This window comes from Culex quinquefasciatus, chromosome 3, assembly GCF_015732765.1.
Source record: "Culex quinquefasciatus strain JHB chromosome 3, VPISU_Cqui_1.0_pri_paternal, whole genome shotgun sequence".
Taxonomy (NCBI): domain Eukaryota; kingdom Metazoa; phylum Arthropoda; class Insecta; order Diptera; family Culicidae; genus Culex; species Culex quinquefasciatus.
The window spans coordinates 13,756,710-13,783,425 of NC_051863.1; the positions used below are offsets into that span (position 1 = coordinate 13,756,710).

A 26,716-nucleotide genomic window follows, 5' to 3' on the forward strand; every position below is an offset into this window, starting at 1 on the left:
AACCGGCACATGTCGATTCATTTTGGTGTAGAAATTCGTTAAATTGAATTCGACACAGAGCATTTCAGAGTGATGATCAATTTTCTTCCAAAATGATCAACGGCTTCACCTTAAAGAATCGAGTAAATCTCAAACTACTGAGGGAAAAAATACAAAATAATAAAATTCAAAAAATCAATAATTCATTAATTAAATAATTATCTAAGGCCGATGCAAATATTTTTAAAAGTCCTTCTCATAATTTGCATGGAAAAAGTGTGTTAAAATGCACTTTACACTAATTCAGTTGTATTGCAATCATTAGTTCTCAGAAAATATGAGGTTTGCCAAAAACTTTAATTTTATCGATTTTTTTTTTATATTTGTATCAGCCTAATGCAACAAAAAAAATAGAATGTAACAATCTATTATAAATTGAAACAAATCGAAAATTGATGTTTTAAAAAATCGAATATCGTTCGTACTCGTGAGGTCCTTACCAAAATTTCAATTCGGATAACCGATTAAAAAAATATTGTGTGTCTCTGACCTAAACCATGTCTCTAACAGTGCTCTAAAGTGTTCTGATTTTGAGTAATCTTATATAGCGACAAAAGTGGCGTTACTTGATTACTGTAAGATTTTATTTCGTAATGTAACATAAACTTTTAACTAAACTTAAGTTACAACTTTTAAAATATATTATTCGATTCTTATATTTTCAATTGAAACTTGGGGTTTCGGAAAATCGGGATTGTACTTATATTTCATAAAAATAATGCTATCAAGTTTTGAGTTTTTTGAATATTATAATTTTCAAGGCATTCACGTTTTACTTCAGTTGAGTTTTTTTAATCTATTATATTTTTAAACTCCAAAATTAATAAAAAGGCTTTAACTATTTAAAATTATGTTATCAAAACTATTCTAGACCCCTCTTCAAAATATTTTTATTTTTCAATCAATATTTGCAAAAAAATCGGGTGAGAGCATTTTTGCGGTGATAAGTAAAAGTTTTTATGTTAAAGCACAACTTACAATAATATTTTTGAAAATCTAAGAAAATTTCCTACAGTTTTCTCTCTGAACTTTGAAAATCGGGTAATAAAGCTTGACACTTGATGAAATTTTCTGATGTTTTAAAAAAAAACATTTTTAAAATTTAAAATTTTGCAGGAAATTTTCCCAGCTTAAAAAATATATTTTTAGTATGCATGAAAAAGCGAAAAGAAATCGAGAATGTATATCTTGAAAGAAGCTATAACTTAAAAACGGTACAATTTATCGATAAAAAATTGTAAGCTTCTTTTTGATTGGAATTTAGTTTTGATTTAAAAAAATATTTTTAATATAAAAACGGATTTTTTTCGTGTAGGTACCTATTTTTCCCGTAAAGTTCATATCTGGATTTTTTTTGGAAAGGTCCGATAAACCAAATTTTCAGTTTTTCGCTTTTTGGGTGTTTTTTAATACCCCTGACTCAAGGTGGTTTCAAAAACACCTAAAAAGTAAAAACAGAATATTTGGATTATTGCACCTTTTAAAAAAAATCCAGATTCATAATCTACAACTTTGCCAAATAATGTAAAATGATACCATACCATACCAAATGAAGTCTTTTGAAATATGGAATGCATGGACGAAGTTTTTTTTCCAAATAATAAAATATAAAGAAAAGTTGGTTAGCGAAATTTTAGAGAACCATTCAAAATTATTAAAAACATAAAATAGGCAAACAATTTGGAGGTTGATATTTTTTTATTTATAAAAAAAAACAATGAAAATGAGAATAAACTAGGGCGTCCAAATTTCCCGGGTTTTGAATTTCCCGGGAAACGGGAAAAATATTTTTGGAATCCCGGGATTTTTTTTTAAACGGTAATAAAATCTAAGTTTTCATTATATTTGTTATGTTTTCAAGCATAAAATCATAGAATTAGCTCAATCATATAAATTGCTGATAATCTACACTTTAATCTATACAAGGACGACAGTTTTTAAAAAGCCTATATAAAATTAAAATAAGTTTTTTTGTTCTTTGTTGTGCGATTCAAATTAAATAAACTTCAAATTAATAAACATATATTTCTTTTTTATTTGACATGATCAGAAAAGCTTGAAAAATTTCTTTGAAATTATCTTTAAAAAACAAGAGGCGACAACAAATTAAATGACACCAACCAATGTAAAATTTAAGATAAGTTTTGAATTTCATGTTTTACATAATAAAAATGTATGCAACAAGTGGCAAAAAGAAAAAAAATTCAGCACGAGTCGTACATTTATCGGATAAATCTCGATTACTTTTTCAAAAGGTCCTATGTACATAGGAAACTCTTGGCGCATTTGTTGTTTTGAAAAAGTTATGTATGTATGTATGTATGTATGTATTTGAACCCCCGCCTTGGCAGGACTTGGCCATGACCACAGTATATTTCAACTGAGACGGTTCGGTTAGTAACCACCATATATCTCAAGAACCTTTGAAGCGAATACCTTTCTCTGGCTAACGATTTCTTCTGAAATTGTACGGACAAAGATCGGTAGTGCAGATGACTCGGGCCAGGCAATCCACGACTCCCTCGTCCAGTTCATGAGTATATGAGATGGCCCTGGGCTGTTTTGAGACGGTGTTAGTAGTTATATAATGGATTGCTATGTTATACCTTGTGACATTATTTCGCCACTACGGATCAATTCAGTTCTAGAGCATTAACTCCATGATGGCCGACTGGTTAGCGTCCCAGACCATCAATCCAAAGGGTGTGAGTTCGAATCCCACCCACCTAAAGGTTTTTTGTTCATATTTAAAGTTCAATTCCTGATTCCAAATTTCAAGGGAACCGACCGGGATTTGATCCCTGAACCTTCTGCATTCGAGGCAGAAGCCGCAACCATTAAGCCACGGAGCCGGTATATTTGTTGTTTTGAAAAAGTTATCTAGAAATACGAGAAGTGCTGGAAAAATCAAGTTTTACAACAAGTTGCTTACAACATCTTTTGCAATCCCGAATAAACGCCATTCGAATGAAATTTTTGCAAACATCCATGTGTTAAATAAATACACCGTTAAAATTAAAATATAATTTGAAAGTGCTAAAATGTTTAACTTTTACAAAAAAACATTTGCAAAAACATATTTTACAAAATTTTTTTAAGTTGCTATTGCCAACTAGAAAAAACAGTCTAAATAGGTAAGAAGATTTTAGAACAGTAAATAAAAAAATCGGTGTTCTGTGAAATTGTTTTGTTCTGTTCCTGTTTTACCCGAAGTAATTCAAAACATCATGCAAAAAAATACTAAATAGCTGTCTTAATTCGTTTCATTTGTCCTGATTTGCTCCACATACCAGTGCTTGATGAAATATAATTTGATTTGATTTTTATTCTTAACTTTTAAATCATAAATATAAGTAGATATATCAATCTTTTAAAAATATATAAAATCAAATATGAAATATTTAAAGCGCTCGGCATTTTGCAGATCGGTAAACTAAAATTTAAACAGTTTGCCCTAATAAACTAAATTAATGCTGATATACGCCGAATACAAATTATAATGCTTTAAAATTTTTATCGATTCTGAGGTATTCAACTGTTCATATATTTCCACAACCAAATCAGAATTTCCAGACCAAAATTTGTTTTTTTTCGGGAATTCCCAGGAAAAATTATAAAAAATCCCGGGATTCGGGAATTCCCGGTTCAGGAAAAATCCCGGGATTTTTGTCCCGGGAATTCCCGGGATGGAAGCACTAGAATAAACCAAGAATATTCATCTCAAAGCAGCTATAACTTGAAATGTTTTATTTAGCACCGCAAAAAAATACTCTTACTCTTACTTCGTTAACATAAAAATAAAATTAAAATATGACAAAAAACGGAATAATAGAAGTCAGTGTGTCATGGATTTCATCAATTATATATTTTCATACTTTACACCATGTGAATTTGCTTCATAATAATATTTTTTTTATTTTTCTTCCACCTTTGACCGAAGAATTGACTCTTGAAATGTAACAATCCTTATAGAATTTCGGCATTAAAAAAAATATTTTTAAAGAGTACATATCCAACAAAACCCTTTTACCCTACAAAACCACAGTCAATTTCCGGTATAATTTGCCCCTCCCTAGCTGCAGGGGCTCAGCTCTCCAGAAACCACGACTCAGCTGGAGCGTGTTCAGAACGTTCTCTCGCTGACTTGAACCACCCAGCTAGACTGGCTTTGTCTCCTTGAGACACACTGATCAGGTTGGTAGAAACCAATCCCCATGATTGTGAGCTCAGGAGGAGGTTAACCTTGCACCACGTCTTAACTCTGAACGATTTATTTCATAAGTCAGCGTTCAATTACAAAATGAAGGTAAATTTGCATAAAATCACACTTCCCAAACTAAAGTCGGACCGCAGCGATCGTTAACTCCGCGCAGAGATGGGCAGAGATAAAGAGGTGCAATTCGATTATCGGCTTGAAAAGATTCAATTGAAGATCGAATCGAACGGATCTCAATTTCTACGTTGGCCAAGGTTTGTCTAATTGAGGCATTAGGTGGTGGTGCAATGTTGGCATAATGAATTGCTGCCTGTAATGGTCGTGGTGAAGTGAGGAAATGTAGATGGATTACCTTATCAAATGGTTTAATGGCACGGTGTGCTTAAAGGTTTGCTTTTTAAATCAGATTTTCAAATAAATTTTTGTTCTTGAAAATCTCTCAGTTTGATTAATTTATTAAATAATTAAAAAGATTTTTTTCTCAAACACACCGTCCCAAACCTTCGGCGAAAGCCAACTCCCGTACAAGGTGTAGGTAGAGCTGATTACGGTAGCGATCATCAGGTAACCAACCTTGGCGTTAAATTAGCAATGGTGATGAACTTGATGGCATAAGTCGTTCCGCATATGGGCTAAATTTTGCACAGTCTCACACACTACGTGTTGCGAGTTGATAACGGGTTGGATAAAGTCAAGTTCCGCTACTTCTCAAGAGCAGCAGAGATTATGAGATTCGGCCGTAATGACACAACCAACCGCCGAATTAAAAAATCATTAACGTGGACCGGATGGAGCGGTTTTGGGGGGCTAGTTTTTGTGTAAGGTTCACCTTTCACTTGGATGTCATGCTGAGAAGAAGTTTGTGCGAGAGAGGGTGTGGTGGAAATGGTGTCACCGGATTGATGTGGTGGAGGAAAGGCAGGGGTTATGTCACGGAAAACGACCCAAAATCGGTTAAAATTTTGTTTTTTTTGGGTGTATTAAGTTAGCAAGTTGTTTTACATAAGAAACAAGTTTGAAATTTGTAGACCTGTCGTTTTTATCCGAATTTGCACCTTATTTGAACATAATTAATTTGGTTTACATAAAAATTGTGTCATTTATGTTTGTAGTACAAAAGCATGATCATTGTGGTGTAAAGAAGAACAATCATCAAGTGAAATACATGGTTGGTAACGATAAAATAGTTCTATCCTTATCCACTTAGAATATATTTTTTGATAATACTTAATTTATTTGTATAACAAAATACTGTTCAGCCTCGATTATCTGAAGGCCTTGAAAAAAATTCAATTTTAAATCCAAGATGGCGGCCAAAATGGCGGTGATGAAATACTGAAAAAAAAAAAACATTCTGTAATTTAATAGGCAATTAACCATTCAAATTTGACTACAATGGGGTCGCAGAACTCTAATTTCATGATAATATTTAGTAGAAAAATATAATAATACGAAAAAAAAAATTTGTCATGATTCGATTATTTGAAGTTCATCACAAATATTCAGATTATCGAATTCCGGGTAATCGAGGCTTCAGATAATAGAGTCTGGACTGTACTCAAATTTTCATAATTCGCAATATGGGTAAATAAAGTGAAATTTTTCATCGGTTTCCATTTTTTAAGAGTTTTTTTTTTGTAAAATTCCTAAATTTAAAAAATTACAGTTCACTTTATTAGAGTTTTGCTTGTAAAATAGTAAAGTTTTCTCAAAATACAATATATTATATATACATATATGTTTTTAAAAAATAATCAAATATTAATTAAAAATATTGTATTCAAACAATATGTTCTTTTATGAAAACTTGAGTTTTGTTTAAAAAAATAAAATTAAATAAAAATACATGGAAAAATAGGCTTCATTTTATACCCATAGTAAAAATCTTAAAACATTTGTTTTTTTTTTTGAAAATAAAAACAGTATTTGGGATAATTTTAGTATTTTGCATAAAAACACTTCAATAAATTGAAAATGCATTCAAAATGTCTTTACTTTTGATACCCATATTGCGAATTGTAAAAAAAATATTTTTTCGAAAACAAACATTATTTTGTGAAAATTTTGTGTTTAAAAAATACTGTGATAAAGTGAAAATGTATCTAGATTTTTGCTTCGCTTGAAATACCAATAATCAAATATTAATGAAAAATACTGTATTTAAACACTTATGTTATTATATAAAAAACTTGAGTTTTGTCAAAAAGACTTAAAATTAAGTAAAAACACATACGGAATTTCGCTTCATTTGATCAATAAAAAAATCTTATAACATTTGATTTAAAAAAATACAGGTGTTGGGGAAATTTGAGTATTGTACAAAAAAACAATTCTAGAGTTTTTTTTAAAGGTCCTATAACCATTTGTCTTTCATACGTTTATAGGACCTTATCAAAAAAAAAAAAAAAACTCAGGAATTGAATAACTTCAAAATGCATTCAATTTATTTCTTTTGATATCCATATTGTGAATTGTAAAAATTTTAGTGTTTTCGAAAGCACACATTAATTTGTGAAAAATTGAGTATTAAAAAAAAACTTTGATAAAGTGAAAATGCATCTAGAATTTTGCTTCGCTTGATTTTTTAATATGATTATTTTTAAAACATACTGAAATCAAAGTATTTTACAAAAAAAAACTTCAATACAGTCCAAAAGCATTCAAAATATCCGTCATTTTGTTTTTTCCAATCATTGGTACTTTAAAACTTAGTACATTTGTGGAAGCTTTGAATGTTTAACATGATATGGTTGGATTATTTTTTTTAATGGCTGAATTATGTCAAAAAATGCTAATTTTCAATTTAAACCAATTTTTGATCTTTAAAAAGCATTGTAAAGAAGAACTCTTAAAATTTTTGAAAATTTATGGGTTGGAAGTTTTACTTGTTTTATATGACTTTGCCAATGTTTTTAAAAATGAATTGTTTGTAGGGGTCAAATTCGGCTGTGGTTTTAACTAACATTTCCTATATCTTAAGTAAAAAGAAGTATGCAGTAATTTTTCTAGTGTCCCAGATTATGCCTCTAAGCAATTTTTTTTTACAATTTTAAAAATAATGGTACTATTTCATAGCAGAAAATGCGAAAAACAAGCAAAAGATTGAAAAATTTACTGTAAAAACATAAAAAAATAGATGGGCAAAATGTAATAATAGGAGGTGGTAGAATAAGCCAAATACTACCAAAAACAAACAAAAACTAAACAAGATAAATGCAAATGAAAATACTAAAAATGAAATAAGAAAAACATAAAACAAGAGAAGTTAAGTTTTTCGTAGAACAAAAGTTGCTCAAAATGACCTCCTGAACACGGGAAAAATAAAAATATCCGTAAAAAAAATTTTGGCAGTAGAGGGTTAAGAAAAGAAACGAGCTAATGATAGATTATCGTTCTCGACAGATGCTAATATTATCAACGATAATTTTATCGTTTGACAACCTTGGTAAACGAGAGAGATTTTTGTATAATTTCGAATTTTTTTGTATGACAAGTTGTCAAAACTGAATTCTACCAAATTCAGTTATATTATTCCAGTAAAAAAATGTTTTCTGCCAAATAAGCATTGTTTTTTATGTATTTTTACAGCTTTTTAAATATTTATTCAATTTATTTCAATCCCCTTCGTAAACATTGACCGTGAGAATCAATTTCACCCACTGCTCATTCACCCCTCAAAATCGCAATTAATCTCACCAACTTCCCGTACCTAAATGAACCGAATCGATTGCATAAAATTAGTTCCAAGCCCGCGGATCAATCCCACCCGTTAATTACCTTGATCGTAACCAGAAAAGTCGTTGGTGGCGGCGACCAATTAGCGACGCGCGTTACGATCAAACTCCAAATCATTATCATCGAGTTTTGCTCTCACTCGCGAGCCACAAACTCTCACTATCGCTGGGGCGAGCCAAGATGGTGGACGCGTAGAGGTGAAAGGAGCAAAGCAAACAAAAACAAGAAGTAGTTCATCGGGTGAAAAATTGATCTGTCAAATGTGCCTGCCGATGTGAAATTGAGAAGATAATTGCGCTTTATTTTTGGGGGGTTTTACGAGACTGACGATGACGTAATTGTTGATGTTTTTGTTTTTTTTTTTGGGAAACGGGAGTTGCAAAAGTTTGCACCGTAACTTCAGCGACCCGGCTTGTTATCGATTTCTCGGGAAAGGAAAACCTGTTCCGAGATCGGTAGTTAAATTCATTAAAATTGTGTAGAAAGTCCCCGCGGTGAAATGAGTACACCGTTATTATTTTATTACATAGATAATGTATCTCACGAACTGGTGTCAGAAAGTCTTTCACCAGTCAACTGTAAGTGACCCCATTTCCGGCCAAACCTTGAAAATTGAGCTTCGAGCATGTCATGTTAACGCTTCATGTTTTAGTTTAACCCAATTTGAAAGAAAACGCTTACGGGTTAGAGTTGGCCTTGCATGGAATGCGTCCAAGCAAGCATTGGAAAATAAGATTACAAAATGGTGAAAAGGAGGAGTGTTTTCAAAATTTTAATAGCATTTTTTTTCGGGGGTTCATTTCAAAATGTAATTAATGTTATTTTCTAAAGAATTAAATGTTAATTAAAAAAAAAGTTAGTGATGCTCCCTTCCGAAAAGTGATCGCCCAACTTTTCTCCTTCCACCACACTCTCATGTCATTTGCGATTGGTTGTGTATGGGAAGAAAATTGCCTCCACCTGTGTGGGCTGTGGCACGCAATGTTGAGAGAAGACTGGTTTTCGTCGTGGAAAACAACAAAACGGAGAAAAACAAATTTTGTGGTGGTGACTTTCTTCCTGAAGCAAAGTGGCACACTGCACTAGAAATGACCATCTGGTGTGGAATTGGGGGGTGTTTGGTTGAATTTGAAACTTCATCCGATTTTTTTTGCAGACTGTTTTTAAGGGTTACAATTTGTAACTTTTGCCAGTGATAAAATATTTGATTTTTCGAAAAAAATTATGCAGATGGAACCACCCTAATTTTACCACTTTAATTGGCGGTCTAATTTCGTTCCATCACGCATCTCATAGACTTTTTCGAATTCAAATAATTGAAATGAAATATGGTATGGAAGTAATTCGACGTCGTCTTCACAACAATTACGAAGCATTTGGGGTAACTTTTCTTGGCAGTCACATCGAAATTTCCCCGCTTTTTTTTTGCAAGTTCAAAGTCACACTTTCAAAAAAGAATAAACAAAGCTAACTCCTACCTTCCTTGAATAATCTTTCAAAATTGTTGAAAAAATAACAAAAATAGCAAGAGATTGGTGATATTTTTGCTTCAAAAAATGTTTCTTAAAAAATCAAACAAAAATTACGCCTTTTTTAAAATGCTTGTCAACAAGTCAGCGCGCTACCCTCACATGACGAATGGATTAATCTTTATTCATACCGTCCGCCCACCATCCATACACAGAGGAACTGAGCTGAGACTTGAGAAATTTATAAAGTGCTGTTATTTGTTTCCGCGAGTTAAGGAAACCGGCGGTCGTTGAACGTCGCTTTCTACTTTTGGTCAAAGGGGCAATTCCGGACACTTTCTTGGGATTTTTTTTTGCGTAAAAGTTTGACATTTGCTGGGTTAAGGGTACTTGGCAGTGTTGCCAATGAAGGAAAAATCATTATTTTACGAAAAAAAAAACATTGCTTAATCAACCAATGTGGTTGGTGACTTTCACATTTTTTACCAATAAAGTGTAAGATCAAGCTTCAGCAAAGAAACAAATCACTTGAAATGGTTCATAGCTTGAGACAGGGTTGCCAGATCATCAAACTTTTTTGATTCGTTTTGAAGGTATAAAAACCTATCCAATTTTCATACAAATAGATGAGAGCAAATAAATACCACTTAATTGGTCATAACATGAGATACACGGAGAAAAAAGAGTTCCCAAAATCGTGAACAAGCGTTCATGAAAATGGGAACCACGAACAAAGTGTTCAAATTTCATGGTACGTTTTTCAAAATCGTACCATGAAATTTGAACACTTTGTTCGTGGTTCCCATTTTCATGAACGCTTGTTCACGATTTTGGGAACTCTTTTTTCTCCGTGTAGTGTTGCCAGATCTTCAATTTTGTCGACGACTTTCGATTACCTAACCAACGTTGGGTTTGATGATGGATCCGGACATCGTTTACATTAGAGGTGGGCAAACCCGCTCTTTTTTAGGAACCGCTCATTTTCGTTCGCTCATTTAAAAGAGACACTCTTTTAAACGGCTTTCTTTTTTCAAAATTTTGATGAAAAGTTTTTTTTCTGAGTATCGTGTGATTTTATAAAGAACTTTGCAATGGATTTTTATAAATTATTTGATAAAAATAAAACTGAAAACCAGATCATGCCCTTGAAAAACCATAGGTTTTGGTGGTCTTTATGTCAATATTTCTACTAGAACGTAAACTTTCGAGTAATTGAATGACATCCAAACTTAAATCATGGATGTTGGAAAAATTGCTATAAATTTTAAAATTGCGTTTATTTCTGCAAGACTTGAACTTATGCTGATATTTTATTTGATATTTATTAAGAATTGAACTAATGCTAATATTTTATTTGGAGAAAATATTCTGTGATCTCTTTTTACATTCTGATTTATAAACTAGAGGTGGACAAAACCGCTCATTTTTAGGAGCCACTCTTTTTGCTTGCTTTTTTACGGCTTTTGAACGGCTCTTTCTCTCTTTTTTATAACAAAATGTTGGAAATACTATTTCTAAGAATTATATGACTTTGATAATTTTTATTAGACTCCATTAGACATTATTAAAAAAACGAGAAGATTCGCTTAAAAACTATAAATCTAATCGTTCCAATGATTGAATGAGGATGCTTTCCCAAAACTTAAATCTAGAATTTGGAGAAAATTGCTATTAATTTTACAAAATTGCGATTATTTCTGCAAAAATTCAACAATTTTTATTATGAGAAAATGTCCTGTGAACTCTTTTCTAAATTCTTATTTAATCGAAAAGTCTATAAATGCCAAAGTGAAATTAAGCAAAACATTATAATATGGCCGTGTCCGAAGTGTAAACAAAGAGTCTGTCTTGCTCACGTCAGTTGATGTTTACATTAGGAAATTACAATGTTTTGCTAAAAATCGGGCAAGAGGAGTTAGGATATGGTTATTTGGTTACAAAATTTTCCAAGTGAAGCATTTTGAAATGCTCAAATTTGTACTCCGGAAATTTTTTAATGTGTCTTCCGGTCAGTTGTGCAATGAAAAGCTTTTTATTTTGTTTCACTTTTGAAGTTATTTAAGTACATGAAAAAGTTGACCGTGTGCTTAATTCTGACAAATGTGATATAATTTATAAGCATTGAAAAAAAAATTCAATCCTCAAAAACAAATTTTATGCTACAATTTGTTGGAAATTCCAATTAATGATATTTGTAAACTTTAAAATAGACAACAGTTTAAAAATCATTCCATCTTGAAACGGCTCTTTGAGCGGCTCGCTCTTTTTTTGCCCACCTCTAGTTACATACAGAAACCGCCTTGAGTCAGGGATATTAAAAAACACCCAAAAAGCAAAAACTGAAAATTTGGTTTATTGGACCTTTTAAAAAAACTCCAGATTTCACCCTCTACTGCCCAAACTTTTTTTTAAATATTTTATTTTTTCCGTGTTCTTCTTTCCAATGCTTTTGAAAGATCAAAAATTGGTTGAAAATTTGATTTTTTTTAATCGAAGCCCGTCTAAAGGCAGGGTCGGGTTGTAGAGGGTTAAGTGAGATCCGGCTTTAAAAAAGTACATAAATATCATCAAAGTGGCCATGGCTCGAGGCAGGGTTGCCAGATTTTCACACATTTTTCAATCGTGTGGGTTTTAGATCACTTATCGAATGTCCGGATAAATTCGAAATCACATTTCTACACATAACTTTTGAACTACTTATGGGACCTTAAATCGAATTGAATTCCAAAATTTGAGCAAAATCGGTTCAGTCAGTGCTGAGCAGACTGAGTAAAATTTCGGTCGCATATGTCAAGGAGTCAATATGTATAAGGTGGGTCTTCGATTGTTTAAAAAAAAAAAAACATTTTGAGAGCATTGAAAATCAAACAAATGTCGAAAAATTGTTTCAGTCAAATATTATATTGAAACCCATCAAAAGACTTGGTTGGGTTTGTAAAATATTATAATTCAATCCATGAACTCATATCAATAAACAGTTATCCAAAAAGAACGATGAATTCATCAGTTTTATTACCCACACTTCCCTATCATCAAAAATGATCCCACCTATTACTCACGAGGACGTGTTTGACTAATTAGAAGTCAGGGTGCTAGATAGATTGGCGAAACCTGATCTAGGATGTTTTAGCAGGAACATACTAAGTGGACTTGAAAGATAGTTTAACCCTCACATGCCCAACCACCAAAAATCCTTAAAAAAATGTTTTAGGGTAGGGTAGTCATCAATGAGACACTTTTGGTTTTCAACTTTCAAAGATTTTTCTCATTTTTTCATCAGCATGTTTTAATGAGCTTTTTGTTGCATTTTCTTTCTTTTAATGTGTTCTAACATTGACCAAAATATGAGATCGATCCGACATCTACAGCCAGAGTTATTCAACTGTCTCATTGTATACGCACTTGGCAGGAACAATGAGACAGCTGGGGAACAATGAGACACACTACGAAAATCAAGATTTTTCTAGTAAAACATCATGTTTTTGTATTGTTCCATTGCAGGTAACTTGCCTTGAACATTTTGGAGCAATTTTGCCAACATGAAACTTTAATTAACAAAAGTCATACTAAAAAGTATTTAAATTTTGTAAAATTCGTATATTTATACCAAATAACTTTGTATTTTTGGTTAAATGAAGTTAAAACTCTATAAATATGCCAAAAATCACTTATAATTCATGTTTTGAAAGATTTCCATAGATATTGAAAAGTTTAATGAAGAAAAATCAAAGTGTCTCATTGTTACCCATGAGCTGAATTGAGTGGGGAACAATGAGACAGTCCTGGATACTGGGTATATTCTAAATTTTGTCCAAACCTAGTGAAAGGACATTGTACCCCAACTCAATCCCTATGGAACGTCGAAAGAAATTTGGAGAAATATTAGTTTTGGTGTTAATGGCAGCCTACGAGCGAAAAAGTAATTTTTGTCCATAATTTACTTTTACACCCCAGAATCAAACATTTATGAATAACTTTTCAAGGGAGCGTCCATAACCAAAGCCACTATAATGGCAGACGTGTATCAGGTAGACACACCTTTCCCCCAAATATGAGCCTGATTAGTTGAAACTACGACTTGTGAGAGCCATTTTATCATTGTTCCCCGTGTCTCATTGATGACTACTCTACCCTACTTTCTAATTTTGTAATGTTTTTTGTAAAGTTTTCAATAAAAGTTTCAAAGAAAACTTAATTGAGTTAGTTAAGATTTTTTTTAAATTAAGATTTTGGAATTTACAAAGGCACCTTAAATTTGAATGTCCACAGTTAGCGATAATGAGTTAAACTTCCAAAAGAGTCACTCTCGACTAAACGTTCACTGGCCTCGTCGTGATGTGCGCCGCCATCATCATTCGGATCACGAGCATCATATCATACGAGTGTGGCGGGCCAGCATTTATGATGATGATCCAGACGTACGAGCTTCGGAAGTAACTTGGATTGCAGAGTTGGTAGTGTTCATTATGCGTGGTCTAACGATTTTTTTCTACTTTGAATGATGGTGTTATGGTAGCCGAATCTTTTATTTCGTGATTTAGTAATTTGTGAGGGTAATGTGATGCTGATAAAAAAGAGGTCTTTAACGAGTTGATGAGCATAATAATGGGGGTGTTAAAGCTTGAGCGTTTAGCCTGCATGGTTCGGGGAACATCTCGTTTTGGCGAGGTTAAATGATAACACAACAAAAACTTTTCGTACAAGGTTAATTTGCAAAATTAAAACTTGCTAAGCAAGAATCATTATCGGGTCATTGTTCTTGCGTTTAAGCAGGATCCCAAATCCAACCATCTATTTGTATTCTAATTGCCCAATTCTACCCAATTGTTATGATTGAGGCTACCTCACCGCCGAGAGCATAATCACTAATGGTCGTTGAATCGATCATTGTTGCGTTTTTTTGTTTCTGAAAATGTGCAGTTTAACTTTTCGTTTATAGAGTTTTTTTTTGTTTAAAGAGTTGAAGCTGCTGCTGGGTGAATAATAACATCGTTCAAAGCTGTTTGTTGTTGCTGGCTGAGGGGAGCCACAATTAGCTCCGTTTTGTGGTAGGTAATTATGCAATTTGTTGGAGATGAATCCATATTCGAATGTCAAGGCCAAAATGGGTTGGCGTACGTTGTATGGACTCATATCTTCCTTTTAATAGGATAGAGAATGGAAATCAACGAAATATGCATTGTTCCAAGCAATGTTCTATTACAGTCATCCCTCATATTCGGAGTAGTCCACAGATCGGCCAATGTTCAAAAAATAATAGCAAATCGATAACTGAACTTAATGATACGCTTTAACCTTCATTTGAAAGTTATTCTTGCGATCTTTCGAATGCTGTATCAAACAACTGCAAATTTTAACTTTTATATCAAGTTTTTGACGAAAAACTTTGACCCTTGAAATCCACAAATTCGGAACACTTTTTTCTTACGGATGTAAACAAACTTTGGTTCTCTCCACGAGTACAAATTTTATACAAAAAAGTCAAAGTAGTTATGTCACAGACATAACCGGAATGGCGTAGACTACGTAAAGTTTAGATGTGTGGGTTTGGTGAGAATCAAATCGGGTAGCAAAATGTTTAACTTTCGACACTTTCGAAAAAATGAAATTCTTAGAAATTTTCAATAGGATTAAAAAGATTAATAAATTTTTAGCATTTCTTGGCATGAATCAATACATAATTATTGATTTTGAAGGAAAACGAGAGCAAAAGATGATAAAAGCCATATTTGCCCCTCGCGGTGGGGAGGGCTTGTTTCAGTGGCAAATTTGCTACCCTAGCGGTGGCGATGACGGAGTTTATTCAAGGTGGCAAATTTGATCTCGGTATTCTTAAGCCGGATGCAAATTTTGATTTGCACTCCAGCTTTGCAGATGCCCTGATTGGATGAATTTTTGCAAGAATGCTAAGAGAAGATTGGGGAGAGGACAGAGAGGTTGGGGGCAAGAGCAGCCTCAGGATGCTGTTCATTCCGTCGCCCCTGAAGACTAAAATTTGTTCCTGAAATTTAAATTCAAATTATTGCAGTTCGCTGCCTCGTCCCGGGTGGGACGGGGGATGAGGACAACTCTTTCAACAGTTTGGAATTGGATACGACGTAACACTTTCAGAAGCGCTCGCCGCGAATGCGAAGGAATTTTAGCGAGCCGAATGGGGTTGGGGGCGAGAGCAGCCTCAGAAAGCTGTGCATTTCGTCGCCCCCGAAGACCAAAATTTGTTCTTGAAATTTAAATTCAAATTAGCTCGCTGCCTCGCCCCGGGTGGGACGAGGGCAACTCTTTCAAAACTTTAGAATTGGATGAGACGTAAATCTTTCAGAAGCGCTCGCCGCGAATGCGATGAGCTAGTTGGATGTCCTGATTGTTTCACAACCAAGGCTTGACCCACGAGAGGCTTTTCGGCGGAAGGCAGCAGGCGCGCCTCATCTTGTTGATGCCTCGTCCCGGGTGGGACGAGGGATGATGGGGATTGAGGCACCTCTGAACCACAGCAACCACGAAAGATCCAAACGGTCCGGCCATCGAGAGGCAACTGGCTGAAGGTGACGACGAGAAGGCGATGCGCACTTCTTTTCCAGTTCTGGTCCCTCTCTCCTGCTGCTGCTCTGGTCTCTCTCCTGCTGCTGCTGCTCTGGGCTGAGCTTTCCTCTTGCTGCTGCTGCCGGTCCGACGTCTGAGACGTGAATGATTTTCTGGAGACTGGCGCACTTTCTTATGTATGATTTCGGCCCGCTACTTCCCCTCCTTTTTCGCGACCGACACTCGGTCGCGTTGCTCGGATGATTTTCCCTCAAAATAGGTACTTGACATTCCCGTCCGTGAGTGGGAAGCGCTCATTTTGCTTGCAAAATCTCTGCATTTTGAAAACATTTTAAAACATTCAATTGTTTCAATAGTTAAACTATTTTGCCAACAATGAAAGTTTTATAGCAAATTGCTGAATAATTTTCGAATCGAATGGCACATAAATCGTGTCGATTCGATTAGAGGGAAGGAAGATATAAGCGTTTGACGGATGACGCAGTAATCCAGGGCCTTCAGCCCGGGTTTTTTGGAATGACACCCCAGTACCTTCGACAAAGACGTAAGTCTACGTCAATAATGACTTCAAGCACTGAAACCGAGTCATGTAGCCTAGTCATTACACTTCCGCCTTCTCGGACCAACACAACTGGTGATCGTTTCTCTTCTGGATTCGTTTGCTTAGTAAAGGGAAGAAAGTATCGTCACAAACTGGACCTCATCAAGACACCTTAGGAACACAACCTATGGAATGTTAACATTAACCTTAACATGTTAACATTAACCTTTACATGTTAACATTAAGTTGATTAATAAACTGTCACTGAATCCGCTTTGTAAATGCCAGCCCCGATACTCTTCACTGGTGTTCCCCTCAGGAACTGGGAAAGATTTACTTTACTGAAACCATCGAAACTTAAGCTGTAATGTTTTATGAATGGTCTGATAACTTTTTTGTGAAAATATCAGTTAAATTCAGCTGTTCCACAATTGTGGGAGGCACAATAGCATCCCACAATTATGGAACAGGAAATTTGGAGGCAGTGTTTTGCTGCTCTGAATAAAATAGTCTCGAAATGCAGTTTTTTGTTCAAAAAGAAATACTTTTACTGGCGAAACAGCAAGAGAATGACCAATTAAAGGTCCTAAAAATAGAAGGGTCGCCAGAAAAGATGCATTTGGCATGCTATTAATCTAATCTAATCTAATCTAATCTAATCGAACACAAGCGCAGCCAGTCCGAAGAAAGCATCCTGGAAGAACTTGTGGTTAGATTACGCCCCAAGTTCTTTCTTGTCAATAGTAATAATTGCAGTACATCCGAGTTACCCCGAAAATGTATTGCAAAAATCAAAGCGGCCAGGCCTACTGCGTTGCATTAACCGCAGAGACAGATTCTGTGAACGGACCACATTTCACAGAATCAACAGGGGAGGAAGGATGCGTGGACATACCGTACCAAACGCTCCGAATAAGTTGGGTGTGGTGTGTTAGTGTAAATTGGCAATTATTTATATTTTTAGGGGGGAAGTGGAAATGGGAAAATTTGGGTTGGGGAAATTGGGATTGGGGAATGGTATAGTGAGAAAGGGGTAGGAGGGTTATTGAATTTATAATATTATATTACAATAAACGGGAATATAGTCAAATAGCAAATAATGATGGAAAGCTCTCACCAAGGAACAGCAAATCTTCAAAAGATCCCAAATTCTTGGTGAAAAAAAAAACAGACCGATCGGATGAGGTGGAAGTGTTCCTTAGCTCCGAATATTTCCACTCCAACAACGGCTGCAGCTAGGGGGCCCGGACCGCAGACCATGGCATGCTATTGACAAATTATCACAAAAGTGTTCCGGATTTGTGGGTGTTCCGAATATGTAGGATGACTGTAATATGAGCTAAAAATGAAGAATTAATTAATCTAGGCCTTCTTCAAACTTATTGGTAAATTTTATTCATTAATATCATAATCAAATCTTCAATTTCTTCATCGTTTGTAATTACAGTCGACTCTCTGGTTGTCAATATCCAAGGGACCGTCGAGGAAGAGAATCATCAGTTTACAGAACGATGCAAAATGAAGACTCGATTGAAAATATTTTTTCTTGATTCTCAACTATGGGAGAGAATCATGGCAACGTCCATCAAACAAAAACAAACTAATGTCAAACACCCTTCAAAGCTTCGTTTCTCAAAGAAAAATGTCTACGCAAGCCATGAGAAAGATTTTTAAAGCAAACAGAATCCAAGGGACCGTCGAGGAAGAGATCCTTCAAGCAAGGGAAAATATCGAGGAATGAAGATAATTGAAGTATGCAGATTGAAGGGACTGAAGAATTCATCGATAGATGGAGAATTATTGATATCGAGAAGATCGACAGCCAGAGAGTCGACTGTATTTTCTTATAGGAATCTGTTATCAGAGACATTCCTCTAGATTTATGCTCTGCATCACTAACCCATATTCAAAGCAAAAACTTGCTTCCCAGTGTAGCCGGTGCAATACTTGTAATTACTGCCAGTTGCACACTGCCTGCAATTTTGAGCCCATATATCCCATGCCTGTAGAGTGACCAGATCACCGGCTGCAGTGTGCCACACTACCTATTCCGCGTTGCAAAAGTAGACCACTTTCGTTTGGTTCTTGCCGCACCGGTTTCCACACGGTTGCCAGTCTGTACCGAGATACCTAACCTCAATCTTTTCCGATCGCAAAAACAAGTTTGCAATGGGTGGACAACGGGTTTTTCCTTCCTCCGGCGTCAAACGGTTTGGCCCAATTGGTGGAAGCATTTTCCAAAGCGTTGATCACGTTTGAGTCCCGTTGCACAGGATCAACGCATTTGATCTTCCCGGAGTGGGCTTTCGTTTGTGGGAAAGTTGCCTCGGCGGCGGAGAAATGCAGATTTTATGCAGGTCACGGCGATGATCGTAAAGTAATTTTCTTCCGATGCATTTTTTGCAGTCAGTTCAAATGGAGCTGAGCACATAGATTGAAAGCGAAATGAAGAAAAAGCCTCACCACAGGGTTTGAGGAATTGAATGAAGGTTGAAAAAAGGTGTGAATTGATCAGCTGATTAGTGGCTGCGGTTTTGTACGCGAGAGTTCGCCAGAGGTAGGAGACGAACAATCAAGTTGAAACGGTAAATAGATTAATCAAACAGTTTGTAGCAGCGTGTAGTCTGATGGAAGTGAGCAGTGTTTTATTTGAGATTTAGAGTCAGGGAGCTGATTTTAGAAGAGTTGATTTTAGTAGTGATAATTGAAAATGTTATTAAAATTGCTTGGACAAACAAAAAATCATGGTAGAAACGATGATGTTTCAATTAACCAAATATTTAACATGTTTAATTTTTTTATATCGGTAGGTTTTCTTAGTTTTTTTCTTGGTATTTGTCTAACTTATTCCATCAATGTGGTTGGTGCCTTTCTCACTCTTTGATAAAAAAACATCAACATTACATTACAAAATTTTCAGTTTTTGCTTTTTGGGTGTTTTTTAATATCGGCGGTTTCAAAAACACCCAAAAAGCAAAAACTAGAATTTTGGTTTATTGGACATTTTATAAAAAAAAACTCCAGATATCACTTTAAAAAAATCATAGTCTAAGACAGGGTTGCCAGATCTTCAAATTTTTAGACTCGCTTTGAAATTATTTCAAATACCTATCCAATGATATGTCCAATAATTGATCCGGATATAGTTATCATACAAATGAGTGAGACCCGGCTTCTTAAGTGGTCTTTACTTAAAACAGGGTTGCCAGATGTTCAAAGTTTTTAATGTTTTGGAAGATTTTTCGATTACCAATCCAACGATAGGTCGGATCAATGTATTAAAATTTATCCCATAATTTATGTAAAATCATAACAAATAAAATCTCAACTGATCAACCTACAATCGACTTCGCAGCAGGCCAAAAGTCCAGAGACTTGACCACAACACTTTTATGAATACCGCGCAATCACTTTCTTTTCTCTCTTTCGTTTCGTCGTCGTCGGCGCCGCCACCAAAGCTCGGCTCATTGCCCAGTCCTGGCAGGTACGTACACTCGAAAGAGAGTGAGAGTCTTGCAGAAGTGAAAAAAAATGTAAATAACCGCCACCTTATCGTGGCGGTGTGCGGCTTCCTCCCACTAGATTCCAAGCCCGCTCGTAATCAACAGGTGGTGGTGGTGTGAGTATCTTTCATTTACAGTAGAAAAAATGTGTTGGGTTGACTGAAATTTTGAATCGTTTTATTTTGGATTTTTTTTAGATTTTTTTTATCAGGTCTTCATAAAATATAAGGAAAATCACCATGCATGAGGTTTGTATAATTATTCTGCAAATCATTTAATTTCACGAGATATAAACTAATTCAGATTAAGAGATTTTATCAAAAAAAAAGGTTCTATCCCATGCTTCAGAAAACTATTCCGGTAAATTCAATTAACCAGAATGAATCATTCTCCGTAAATGTTTACATATTTTTTAAGATAATAAATATAAGAATTTATTCTTCTTTTAAATATATTAATATCTTCATATCTTATTCATAAAAAGAAGACTAAATCTCTATAAATGTCACTATCCTCATAAAAATCTACCATTCTTTTAAATAAAACAACAAAAATAAGCATTTCTGGGGAAACCAAAAATAACTTTAATAATTGCGTCAAATCGTTACTGCAAAATTAATTAAATCGACCCACAATAAAAAAATTAAAGTTTTGAAAAATCGTAAGTGATACCCCCTGATTTGATTCTTTAGGTAAAAATAAGTAACTGTGCCAATTTTGAGCCAAATCGGTTAGGAACCATCCATAAACCACCTGGACGCTTTTCTTAATTCTCCGCCAACTCACACAGCAGTTGCCCCGACCCCTCTTCGATTTGCGTGAAACTTTGTCCTAAGGGGTAACTTTTGTCCCTGATCACGAATCCAAGGTCCATTTTTTTATATCTCCTGACGGAGGGGCGGTACGACCTCTTCCATTGTTGAACAGGCGAAAAAAGAGGTGTTTTTCAATAATTTTCAGCCTGAAACGGTGATGAGATAGACATTTGGTGTCAAAGAGACATTTATGTAAAATAAGACGCACAATTTGATGGCGTACTCAGAAATCCGAAAAACTATTTTTTCATCGGAAAAAACACTATTAAAGTTTTAAAAATTCTCCCATTTTCCGTTACTCGACTGTAATTTTTTTTTGAACATGTCATTTTATGGGAAATTCAATGTTCTTTTCGAATCTACATTGATCCAAAAGGGTCATTTTTTTCATTAAGAACCAAATTTTTCATTTTAAAATTTTGTGTTTTTCTAACTTTGCAGGGTTATTTTTAAGAGTGTATAAAGTTGTAGAGCAGACAATTACAAAAATTTTAATATAGAAACATAAGGGGGTTGCTTATAAACATCACGAGTTATTGCGATTTTACGAAAAAAAAAGTTATGAAAATTTTGGTCGACGTTGATAATGGCCGTTCATGGTCACCCACAACAGACACGGACGACGAAACATAGAGAAACGCAAAAAGTAACTTTTTCAAAACTTTTTTTTTCGTAAAATCGCGATAATGTATATATATTAAAATTTTTGTAATTGTCAAAATGTTTGCAATTTTCTCTTCTACAACTTTGTAGAACATTGTTACACTCTAAAAAATAACCCTGTAAAGTTAGAAAAAAAACATAAAATTTTAAAATGAAAAATTTTGTTCTACATGAAAATATGACCCTTCTTGGTCAATGTAGATTCGAAAAGGACATTAAATTTCCTATAAAATGACATGTTTCAAAAAAATTTTCAGTCGAGTAACGGAAAATGGGAGAATTTTTTAAAAATTTTATGTGTTTTTTTCGATGGATAATACGTTATTTTGGAATTCTGAGTACGCCATCAAATTGTGCGTCTTATTTTACATAAAAGTGCTTTTGACACCACATTTCTGTCTCATCACCGTTTCAGGCTGCAAATTATTAAAAAACAACTCTTTTTTCACATGTTAAAAAATGGAAGGGGTCGTACCGCCCCTCCGCCACGAGTCATAAAAAAAATGGACATTGGATTCGTGATCAGGGACAAAAGTTACCCCTTAGGACAAAGTTTTACGCGGTTCTATCCCATTCCTCAGAATGCCATTCCCCAGAAATGTTTTATTTTTATTATGAATGTACTTTATTTCGAAAAGTGAACAATTTTAAAGTGTGGAGTGTTCGGATTTCGCCTTTATTGTGATAAATGCTGACAAAAGTTTAATATTCCCTTTAAAGTTGAATTTTGCCTTCTTTAAAGAAGGGAAAACTCTCGTGACTGTCAAACTGCGGGCAAAAGTTGAAATTTCCCTTTAAAGTTGAATTTTGCCTTCTTTAAGGAAGGGACAACTCCCTTGACTTGTGATAACTGCAGCATGCTGACACAAGTTGAATTTTCCTTTAGCAGTTATCCATAGTAAAGAGAGTTTTCCGTACTTAAAGAATGGAAAAAAATTAGTGTCAGCAGTTGTCACAAGTCACGATGTCTTCTTTAAAGCGATTCTAATATTGAATTAATGTTGAAAATTTTATATTATTATGCCAATTGACTATTATGGGTCATTATGCCAAATTACGTTATGCCAAACGGCGTCATACTAAATGGAATTATACCAAATGGGAAACTTTACATGTTTTTCAAGTTCCTAAATATTTCTGGGGAACGGGTCATTCTGGGGAATTGATCATTCTGGGGAATGGGCTATTCTGGGGAGTGGGATTCTGGGGAATGAGATAGAACCGTTCGAAGAGAGAGGGGTCGGGGAAACTTTTCCCGATTTCGTGTGAGTTTGTAGAGAATTACCCATTTATTTTTGCTTAAGGAATCGAATCAAGGAGTATCCCGGATGTTTATTTTTTATTGTCACATTTTTACCTTTCAAAATAAATTTTATTTTTAACTTTTAAACTGTTTTATGAATAGCAAAAAAAAATCATGTTAATTGATAAGACGAAATGAAATTTAAGAACAAAACATTTTTATAAAATTTTTAAAAACACAATGTTCTACTTACCGAACTTGAAGCTCTCCTCCTGCTGCTCTACTTCTCTAGTTGATCTACCGAAAAAGTGTTGATCTTACAAACAGAGCTTGCAGCTGCTGCAGCTTTCGGTGCGATGCGTTGCGAAACTTTTTCGCTGCTACTCTGCAGTTGGGTGGAATTCCTCAGCCTGACCACCGAATCGAGACGGTAATTTGCTGCTCTTTTTGGTGTACGGCTGTAGCTTCTACTGGAGAGCAGGGGGCACTAAATTATTCAAATAAGCACTCTCCGGTGAAGCTGCATAGCTTCGCCTGTGGAGGCCACCGTCAGAGACGATCTTGGGGAGTCAAAAATCGCTCTACAACTCTGCGTTTCCTCTGTTATGAACTTTTGGCAACCCCCCTCAAATTCACACCAAAACTGGATCAAACAAGCATAAAACACTGAGCTTAACTTGTAAGGTTCCCCTAACTCAACAGTTAGTCACACCCCTTAGTACAAACTACTTTTCAAATCACTTTTTCCGCTCGTTTTTTTTTCAATTTCTTACGGGGTAAAAGGACTTTCACACACGCGTTGGTCTTACACGCCAAACGACCAGCGAGCACGCACTCACGGTCTAAAAACGCGTCGTACCTGGGCCGAGTCTCAGGTGGAACTGACTGACTGAGCTGGAGCCCACCGTCGTTAGTTGCTGCAGCGAACCAGACCAGAAGAAAAGCTCCGAAGCCACAACACTCTGGTGCGGTTGGGGCCGAAGTTGGGCAGACCAACGCACGACGACGAAGCCGAGAAGTCGCGATCGCGAAACGATTATGTGTCGTGCAGAAAAAAAGGAACGTTGAAAAAGGTGAATGGTTTATTGAAGAGGGAATATTATGGGGTTGTTGTTGGGAAGCTGCTGGAATGGGTATTGAAGTTGTAATTTTCAATTTTTTTCAAAAGACAAGGTCATCAAGACATATTTGTCCAAATTTAAATTTAGCTACTTTTTCGTTCACGTTTTTTTAAGTTCAAAACTACTATTCATTCAAAATTTCAAAAATATTGTAGCATTTTTACCCAGCAGGGAGTTATTCTACATTAATTTGTTTTAAGATTTAAATTTAGGTCCAAACGCATTGGAGAATAAATACAATGTTGTGAGAAACTAGACTATATGATGTTTCAAACACTTTGACGTTTTGAAAAAAATCGCAAAATCAGTGGATTGTGACAACTTTAAATCTTAGAACACTTTTAAATCATTACAATTAGCTATGAATCTCGCAAATTTTTTTAACATTTTATTTGATAAAAAATGTAGTTGTGGAAACTTATAAAACTATAAAATTAAATAGTTTTGAGCAAACCACTGCCGATTGCAAAATCATTCAAGTTTGCAGAGGTCAATTCACGATTAAAAGCTCAAAAATTCCGAGAGATGGCGCAAAGCATCGAAGAATGACGATCCAAATTTCTCTGTTCGGTTAAATAAGAATGCAAATTTAAAATTGAATTTACAGCTCTTAGAACAACTTTTGAGAAAAAATTCAAGTATGTAGTACGAGTGTAAGCTTTTTGCCCTCTATAAATTAACGCAATAAAAAAAAATTCGAAAAAAAATAATTTTGAAAAAATAGTATTGTTTAAAATTATAGAGCATCAAAAGTTAACAAAGTATCAGCTCAAATTTTTGCTCAAAAGTTGTTTTGAACGCTGGAATTTAACAAAACAGAATTCGCATGCATAACCTCAAAGGTCGGAAATTTCAATAGACATTCTTCGCTCTGTTCTGCTACTCAACACTAGGTGTCGCATGTCGTTTGGCTTTTGAACGGCAATAGAGCTTTATGACGTTTCGCGTACGCACACTAGCGCACCATTTGGTTTTGCTGGCTGACAAAATTTAACCTCAATTTATTTTCGTGTACGTACACGCAATACATACGCACGTAGAATGCTCTATTATAAAACAAACAAACATTTCACTCTGGGTGATGAATAGAGAGAATGCGTAACGTGATTTTCGAATGATCCCACTTTGTTTACATCTACAAACTAGGAGGCTGTTCAAGCACAAGCATGACTTTTTTCTTACTGGTAGATGAGCTGTTTTATAATCAGTGGTATACGCTTTATTTTGTCTTGTTTTCTACATTATTTTGCTGGAAAATTATGTGTGCTTTCAAGTTTCATTTGGTTAGAAGAGGTTTTTCTTTTTTACGGGTGACGAAGAACTGCGACGAGAGGGTCATTCTGCAATGTCGAAGATAAATACCTTGGCCTATTTTGGAATCCTGCAGCTCTTCCTGGTCCAGCGAAAAATCATCGCTAATTCTAGCAAAGCTGATCCACCAAACAGAAAAGATTTTCACTAAATCAGTAAGTTTGAAAACAGAATCAAACAATTAAGACAACTTCTGGATAGTACAACCGCATCGACTTTATAAAAAAAAACTTCCATTCATAATTATAAAAAAGACGATCTCGCCTTTAATGTTCTTAAGATTTCTTGACTTCACCTCCAGGTTCCAAAAGCCACACATTTCTTATTCTTGAAAAAATAACAATTTTTAATGATCGATAACACTACTCTCTACTTTTGGCGAACAGTAAATTGGTTCCACTTTGGCAGTTCAAAATTGAGGCCGTTTTGCGAAACACTATTCAGCACCCAGATTTCACTCACACATTATCTCCTTCCAACCAAGAGTTTCCTATCAAAGACCTTAGCAAATAAAACTTAATGGCTGTTCAAAAAAATCAGGATTTTTTTATTTAACTCAATTGTTATTTTAGAAAATTAAAATCAAAATCATGGAGTAAAAATATGTCTACACTTATATGTAATGGCACAAGAACGTCAAAAATCTTTTTTTTTAATTTAAATTTACACGAACAATTTATGAGTTATCTATGTTGCCAGGAAATTTTGTTATAAATGCTTTAAAAGTTTGATTTGAAAATATGGATGGCAAGTCAAGTATTTTTTGACGGGTATTTTGTGGTAATTTGGTGAGCACCTTTTATTTTCCGTAAACAAATATATCTCTTTTTTTCATTTTAACGGAATTCACATTTCTTTTGTTCAGTTTAGCATAGTAAAAGGCCTAATTTTTTGCCTGTTTAATTTCTTCCTAGATATCTTAGTTTCAAATTGTAGCATTTTTTCACATTTTGATGTCGGTGTGCTATTTTGTACTAAGCTTGTTGAGATTCCTGTCTAAATCGAACAAGCGCATCCAGGGTATCGATTTGTTGCTATAAAACTAACACCACAACCTTAAAAGTTGCAAAACTAAATGCCAAAAGACATTGTCTGGGACATAGCACAAATTACATTGTACTTTTTCAAACTTAAAATAGGGTATTTTAACCATTAGTGGACCCCCTAGTAGAGCCGAAGCACATTTTTCACAATTTTGTATTATTTTAAGCACTTTTTCATAACCCTTTGTACAAAACAATGAAAACTGAAGTCTTTTGAACAATGTTGACTATTTGTTTCATCAGTTTATTTATCTTTGAGCAGAAAAATAGCCATTTGAAAAAAAAAGTTTTTTTCCTGTTATGGAACCCCTTTTCCTATAGTGACTCGGGTCCACTATAGGCAAACTGTTATTTTGATACCAAATTTAGTCGATATTTGATGTTTTGATGCATGGAGTAGGTCTAATGATAGATATAATGAATAAAAGATGGATTTTGCTCACTTTTCATTATAAACAAATATGTTTTGTTAACAAA

The 26,716-nt window shown here is 34.7% G+C and overlaps 1 protein-coding gene across 1 annotated transcript in view; it reads right to left on the reverse strand.

The window, feature by feature from the left end:
• The window catches only part of LOC6049016, a 63,226-nt gene extending 39,572 nt beyond the window's left edge, over nucleotides 1-23,654 (reverse strand). The window contains exon 1 of the mRNA XM_038259800.1: nucleotides 23,018-23,654. The gene's annotated coding sequence lies outside the window, so the exon portion shown is untranslated. The remainder of the gene's footprint in view (nucleotides 1-23,017) is intronic.
• Between the last annotated feature and the right edge of the window lie 3,062 nt (nucleotides 23,655-26,716).